At 39.5% G+C, this 7,711-nt stretch overlaps 1 protein-coding gene across 1 annotated transcript in view; it reads left to right on the top strand.

The window, feature by feature from the left end:
• The first annotated feature begins 7,597 nt into the window (after positions 1-7,597).
• LOC139152471 (breast cancer anti-estrogen resistance protein 3 homolog) overlaps positions 7,598-7,711 on the top strand; it is a 105,335-nt gene continuing 105,221 nt past the window's right edge. The window contains exon 1 of the mRNA XM_070725620.1: positions 7,598-7,619. The gene's annotated coding sequence lies outside the window, so the exon portion shown is untranslated. The remainder of the gene's footprint in view (positions 7,620-7,711) is intronic.

Genomic DNA, 7,711 nt, shown 5'->3' with positions numbered 1-7,711 from the left:
CGATCAAGTGTTCAGAGTATCACGCCAAGTAGACGACCGAAGTCGCACGGCAGGAGACGGCGGTCGAAGTTCATTGTTCGCCGCACACGATCCTCCCGGCGCCGTCGTTTGTCGGTTTTCTTGCAGTCGGTGGAAAGTCATGTTTGTTTGGACTTGAGCGGGAGCGCCGTCCAAGTGTGAAAGACACTGTCGCTGTCTAGGCACTTGGGGTAATTCGTGTAATTCCCCATTATACACTTTTAGCGAGTACGTGCAGTGAACGAAGCCGGGTGCCCATTAAGGGGTGCCATTCCCTCCGACGATTTATACATCCATATCTGTCGTTTTGGGGCAATCTGTCGTTGAAAATCTGAGAATTTAAACGACGACGTGTGACACATAGGCTACTGCATGTGGGAATATCTATAACGCAGGATCTATCAATGTCGGTACGGGTCAAAGAATCGAACAACCACTAGAACAAAGTGTTTGATGTTTCATGAAGCCGGGCAAAGCAAAACCAATTCACACACGAACAATCCAGATTCTACATTTCGTCAAACACCGCTGCAGCTCCTGCCAGGATGGTACATTGACTGTTCCCTCTTATTTGGGTTCTTGTTTGTTAAAGTATGATAACTGTAAAAGTGTTCATCGCTAGTGTTGTGAGAAACAAGTGCAATTTTCTGGCCATTCTTTCTAAAGCATATAATATAAGCATAAATGTAAACTATCAGCTATGCAAACATAACACATTATGTAAAGGATATATTATTTTGAGAACTCAGTAAAACAGCAAAACGGCGAAAAATATATGCATGACTGTCTTTTAAGAACCTCCATAGCTTTTGTTATAATTTTTCATCAGTTTCATCCGTTAGTGAAACACAGTTATATCACAGAGTAACATAGACAGTCTATGATGTTACTCTGTGGTTATATTCATATTGCACCATGTGCAGTTTTAGTGTCAATTTTTCTCATATCATTTAGGCCTATCTCCCCGAAGACTTTCACAATATCGTTGTACAAATCGTTCGAAAAAATGTTGTTTTTTCAATTTTATCTTTCCGTCATCTGTTTATCAGACTATGACTGTTTTTGTGTCTAATTACACGTATAAACGCGCATGGAGGACAGTTTGGGTGAAACTAGTATTAGGTGAAGTTGGTGATTGGCGATTTGTCATCAAATGACACATTAGAGGATAAACAGGTGACAGCCAGTATGTAATGAAAATGTATTGAAGAATGGTAAATGCAAAAAAGATACAGTGGAATTTGATCGAGTGTCCGTTTTGCCTTGCAGAGCTCGACAAGTCTACATGTTGCTTATCATTAGAAAAGTAAACATTTGCAACAAATTGAGTATTTGGTGTTAGATTACAGCGCACGCGGCGAACGTTTCCCAGACACTGTCTCGTCTACAATGATGACAGTCGTTTCAGCATGCCACTCATGCACAACAAGCTTGACACCGCACTATAGCTATAGCACATGTTATGTAGGTCATTCCCCCCACACTCATCATGACCTGAGTTCAATTAGTCTAGAACATTCTCAAGGTCACTGCCCTTGATGACCTCACAACCTTGAATTCAATTAGTCATGTTTGGAATGTTCTGGAAAGTTGATTAGTTGTGTAAGGGAGATAATTTTAGAACAGTAATTAGCATGTCAATAAAAGTTCTAGATTGTTCTTATATGCCTTTATAAAAGGGACGTGCACAGCTTCCAGTCAGACTTTTGGGATCGTGTCTCTTGTGTGTTACTAAACTCCAGCAGTAGTCATTCTCAAGACTTTTCAAGACCTTCACTGCCAACGCTGGATTTATACTGTGGACTTTGTGCAGCTTCAAGCCTGCAAGCCAAAGGACTGTTCATTCATCCAACTGACTGTTACAACTCTGAGACTGGAGCTTTGCCGTCCCAGCTGAGATAAGTAGTCTGTACACTTTTAAAGCTTGTACTCTATCCCTGACTTAGCAATTAGTTTTATTTTCGTAATAAATTTTGTTTAAACGTTAACTGCTGAGTTCACCCTTTTGTTCGTTTTCTCTGCACGTAACAAAATTGGGGGCTTGTCCGGGATACGAATATTTTGAGCCGTTTGACAACATTTTGACAGCCTTTTCAAAACTACTATATGCTGTGAACTCAGCGAAATTTAATCATGGCGGAATTTAAGCCAGACGAATTTATGGATGACCTTGATCAGGACACATTTATTCCCTCAGAAAAGACAACCTCATAGCACTGGCAAATTTCCTTAAAGTAGATGTCAAAAGATCTATGCGCAAGCGAGAAATTCAATTCAAGATTGCAAAACATTTAGTTAATTCTGGCCATTTTGAAGAGTCTGCCTTAAAAGATTATGAGCCTGAGTCTTCCTTCGAACTCAAAAAATTAGAATTAGAAATTCAGCAGATTTGGAGCTTAAAAAATTGGCATTAGAAAAAGAAAAAATACAAATGCAATTACAAATGAAAGAAAAAAGATTGCAAATGGAAGAAAGACAGAAAGAAAAAGAAAGGCAGGAAAGATTAGAAATGGAAGAAAGACAGAAAGAGAGGGAATTGGAAATGAAAGAAAAAGAATTGCAAATGGAAGAAAGACAAAGGGAGAAAGAAAGAGAGGAAAAAGAAAAGGAAAGAGAATTAGCTGAACACCGACTGCAGTTAGAAATGAGACGTTTAGAGCTTGGAAAGTCAGGAAAATTCTTCCCTTCAGACAATTTTGACATCACTAAGCATTTCAGGTTAGTTCCCCCTTCCAAGAAAAGGATGTTGATAAATATTTTCTTCATTTTGAGAAAATTGCTCAGAGTCTGGATTGGCCTAAGGAGTCCTGGTCTATGCTTTTGCAGAGGTGCTTTGGTGGGTAAAGCCAGAGAAATTTACATTCAGTTGTCAGTAGAGCAGGCTTCAGATTATGATTCTGTGAAGGAATTAATTCTCAAGGGTTATGAGTTGGTGCCTGAAGCTTACCGTCAGAAATTTAGGGATTGTGAGAAGGTGAAGGATCAAACTTATGTTGAATTTGCTCGAACAAAAGAACAACTGTTTGATCGTTGGTGCTCTTCTGAAAAGGTCAGTCAGAATTATGACAAATTACGACAGCTTGTTTTGATTGAAGAATTAAGAGGTGCATTCGGAGTGACATCAAGACGTTTATCAATGAACAAAAGGCAGATACATTGGAGGTTGCTGCACGTTTGGCCGATGATTATTCATTGACCCACAAATCTTCATTTCTCAGCAAACCATCCCAGTCCTTTTCATACAGAAACAATGCAGGTAAATTTAACTCCTCCTTTTCATCCAAGAATTTTTCAAAGGAGAGTAGGAAATCAAATGACAACAGTTCACAAAATTCAAGTAACACTTCCACATCATCAGATCCCAAGTCTCAATCTCCTTCTGACAAACAGTTCGGTACACTTTCTTGTAATTATTGCAAGAAAGACGGCCATTTAATGTCAGAGTGTTTCAAATTGAAAAGAAAACGTGAAGGTCAAAGTGGTCAAAGTGGATCTAAGCCAACCGGCTTTATTTCTTCATCAACTCAATTAGAGTTAATAATGTGTGCAACACATTTTCTGAGGTTAAACCCCTCTTATCCCCAATTAATGAGGTCAAGGTCAATTCTTCTCAAGATAGCATTATGGGTATTTTCGAACCATTTATTCATGATGGTTTATATCACTTTCTAGTGATTTCTCTTCCGCTACCCCTGTCAAAATTTTAAGAGATACCGGGCTTCCCAGTCTCTTTTGTTGGCAGATACCCTGCCGTTTTCTGAAAAGTCATTTTCAGGTTCTAAAGTTCTTATTAAGGGGTAGATTGTAATGACTACATTCCTGTTCCTCTCCATAATGTCTATTTGTCTTCGGACTTTGTTTCTGGACCTGTGACTTTAGGTATTAGGCCTTTTTTGCCTTTTGAAGGGATTCACCTTCTTCTTGGAAACGACCTTGCTGGGGACAAGGTCATTACTAATCCACTTGTGACTGATAATCCTACTTTAGATCAGGATCCAGAGCCAATTGAACAAGAGATACCCGATTTATTTCCTTCATGTGCTATTACTCGAGCCATGTCAAAGAAAACTTCTGAGAATCAAAATACTCTCAAAAATAATGTCACAGATGTTGACTTAAGTGACACCTTTCTCAGTCAGGTGTTTGACACGGAGCATTCCGTTATCCTCGTGGTTATCCTCGTGGATTTGAAACTTCCAGTAAAACTTCTGCTGACCAAAGTCAGACATTTTCTAGATCAAATCTCATTGCAGAACAACACAAAGACCCAGATATTTTGTGTTTGTTTGACAGGGTAGATGATGAAGATAAAACTTCAGATAGCTCTGTTTCCTATTATACAAAGTCTGGTATTCTCATGCGTAAATGGAGACCTCCAGATGTCTTGGTTGATGACGACTGGGCTATAAAACATCAAATTGTGGTTCCAAAGCCTATCGTGCTGAAATATTGCGCCTGGCCCATGAAACGCCCTGGCTGGTCATTTGGGAGTAAGGAAAACTTATCATAAAATTCTCAGTCACTTTTATTGGCCTAATCTCAGGCAGGATGTAACACATTTCTGTAAAACTTGTCACACATGTCAGATGGTAGGAAAGCCGAATCAGACCATTCCAAAGGCCCCTTTACAGCCAATTCCTGCATTTCAAGAACCATTTAGTAGGATTCTAATAGACTGTGTTGGGCCCTTACCAAAAACAAGATCAGGAAATGAGTACATGCTGACAATAATGTGTACATCAACTCGGTTCCCAGAAGCCATACCACTGAGAAATATAAAGACAAGACTATAGTGAGAGCTTTAGTCAAATTTTTCACTTTATTTGGCCTCCCTAAATGTGTCCAGTCCGATCAAGGCTCCAACTTTATGTCTGGTATTTTTCAACAAGTAATGGATCAGCTAGGCATTAACAGTATAGGTCATCCGCCTATCATCCAGAAAGTCAGGGTGCTCTTGAGCGATTTCATCAAACTTTGAAAAACATGATTAGGACCTACTGTTTTGACACAGAGAAGCAGTGGGATGAAGGAATTCATTTTCTGCTCTTTGCTGTTAGAGAGTCAATTCAAGAGTCTCTTGGTTTTAGCCCATTTGAGCTTGTATTTGGACATACAGTCCGTGGCCCACTTAAGCTCGTTAAAGAGAAATTCCTATCAGACGATGATGATTGTCTGAATATTTTGCAATATGTGTCAGATTTTCGTACAAAACTCTCTAAAGCATGTGAATTAGCCAGAGAAATCTTGAGTCATCTCAGCAGTCAATGAAACCAAATATGATAAAAGCACCTCAAAACGGAAGTTTAAACCAGGTCAAAAGTTCTTGTTCTACTTCCAATTCCTGGCAAACCACTCCATGCTCGTTACTTTGGGCCATACCTAATTGATAAGAAATTGAGTGATTTAAATTACATCATAATAACACCTGACAGGCGAAAACAAAAACAGCTATGTCACATAAATATGCTAAGCCATATTTGGATAGGGATAATCCTACTATAACTCAGCCTGTCAGTACAGTCAGTTCAAACCATTATGAAGATAGTGATACTGAAACCGACTTGAGTGAAAATACTCTAAACTCAAAGCTGGGCTCGGTCAAGCTTCAGAACTCAGAAATCCTGGAGAAGCTGGAGTCTACAAAGTTGGCACACCTCCAGCCAGAACAACAACAACAGGTGAAAGAACTGCTCCACGAATATAAACACCTGTTTCAAGATGTTCCAACTAGGACAAACGTCATCTATCACGACGTTGATGTTGGGGACAGTAAGCCTGTAAAACAACATCCATACAGACTGAATCCAACAAAAGCAAAATATCTCCAGGAAGAAGTCAAATACCTGCTGGACAATGACTTTATTGAACCCAGTAAAAGTAACTGGAGTTCGCCGTGCATACTTGTTCCCAAATCAGACCACAGTTATCGTATGTGCACGGACTTTAGGAAGGTCAACGCTTTAACAAAGACAGACACTTTCCCAATCCGAGGATTGATGACTGCATCGACCGAGTGGGAAAAGCCAAGTATGTGACAAAATTTGACCTACTGAAGGGATTTTGGCAAGTCCCTCTGACGGATCGTGCTCGTGAAATATCCGCCTTTGTTACACCAGACGGATTGTTCCAGTACAAGGTGATGCCATTTGGAATGAAGAACCTCCGGCAACGTTCCAACGGATGATCAACGACGTCATATCCGGCTAGACGGGTGTGCAGCCTACGTTGACGACGTCGTCCTGTATAGTGACACTGGGAGGAACACATCAAGCTCATGCGGAAGTTCTTTGAGAGACTGAGCAAAGCAATGTTGACTGTCAACCTTGCCAAATCTGAGTTTGGTTGGGCAAGGGTAACTTACCTCGACATACTGTAGGACAGGGTGAGGTAAAAACCTGTTGATGCCAAAATCAGTGCCATTTCAAGTTTTCCCATACCAAACTGCAAACGACAACTGATGCGCTTTCTCGGTATGGCTGGTTACTACAGAAAATTCTGTCCAAATTTCTCCACAATTACTGAGCCTTTGACTAACTTACTTAAAAGAAAGTAAAGTTTGTTTGGTCAGAGCAATGCCAACAGGCATTTGATACACTTAAAGCCATACTGCAAAGTGCCCCAGTGTTGTCTGCACCAGATTTCACTTTGCCATTCAAATTAGCTGTAGATGCTAGTGATACGGCTGCTGGTGCTGTTTTATTGCAAGAGGATAGTCATGGTATAGATCATCCTGTTTGCTATTTTTCACGCAAATTTAACAAATCCCAGAGAAACTACTCTACAATTGAAAAAGAGTGTTTATCTTTGATATTAGCTTTACAGCATTTTGAAGTTTATGTTACTTCTTCAAATCAGCCAATAGTGGTTTATATTGATCACAACCCTCTTGTTTTTCTGCAGAAATTCAAAGGCAAAAATCAGAGATTGCTAAGATGGAGTTTAATGTTACAGGAGTTAATCTTGACATTAGACATATCAAAGGCAGAGACAATTTAATTGCAGACTGTCTCTCTCGTATTTAGAGTTTATTGTTGTTCACTTTCAAGAAATTTTACTTTAGAGTAAAACAAATTTTGAGTACTTAAATCCTTTTCAAGATTACATTTGCAAAAGAAAGATTTTTCTTTGAAAAATTTTCTTTTTTGAAGAGGGGGTGTGTTATGTAGGTCATTCCCCCCACACTCATCATGACCTGAGTTCAATTAGTCTAGAACATTCTCAAGGTCACTGCCCTTGATGACCTCACAACCTTGAATTCAATTAGTCATGTTTGGAATGTTCTGGAAAGTTGAAGTTGTGTAAGGGAGATAATTTTAGAACAGTAATTAGCATGTCAATAAAAGTTCTAGATTGTTCTTATATGCCTTTATAAAAGGGACGTGCACAGCTTCCAGTCAGACTTTTGGGATCGTGTCTCTTGTGTGTTACTAAACTCCAGCAGTAGTCATTCTCAAGACTTTTCAAGACCTTCACTGCCAACGCTGGATTTATACTGTGGACTTTGTGCAGCTTCAAGCCTGCAAGCCAAAGGACTGTTCATTCATCCAACTGACTGTTACAACTCTGAGACTGGAGCTTTGCCGTCCCAGCTGAGATAAGTAGTCTGTACACTTTTAAAGCTTGTACTCTATCCCTGACTTAGCAATTAGTTTTATTTTCGTAATAAATTTTGTTTAAACGTTAACTGCTGAGT

This window comes from Ptychodera flava, chromosome 16 (genome assembly GCF_041260155.1).
Source record: "Ptychodera flava strain L36383 chromosome 16, AS_Pfla_20210202, whole genome shotgun sequence".
Lineage (NCBI taxonomy): Eukaryota > Metazoa > Hemichordata > Enteropneusta > Ptychoderidae > Ptychodera > Ptychodera flava.
This window is presented reverse-complemented; position numbering and strand designations above follow the sequence as displayed.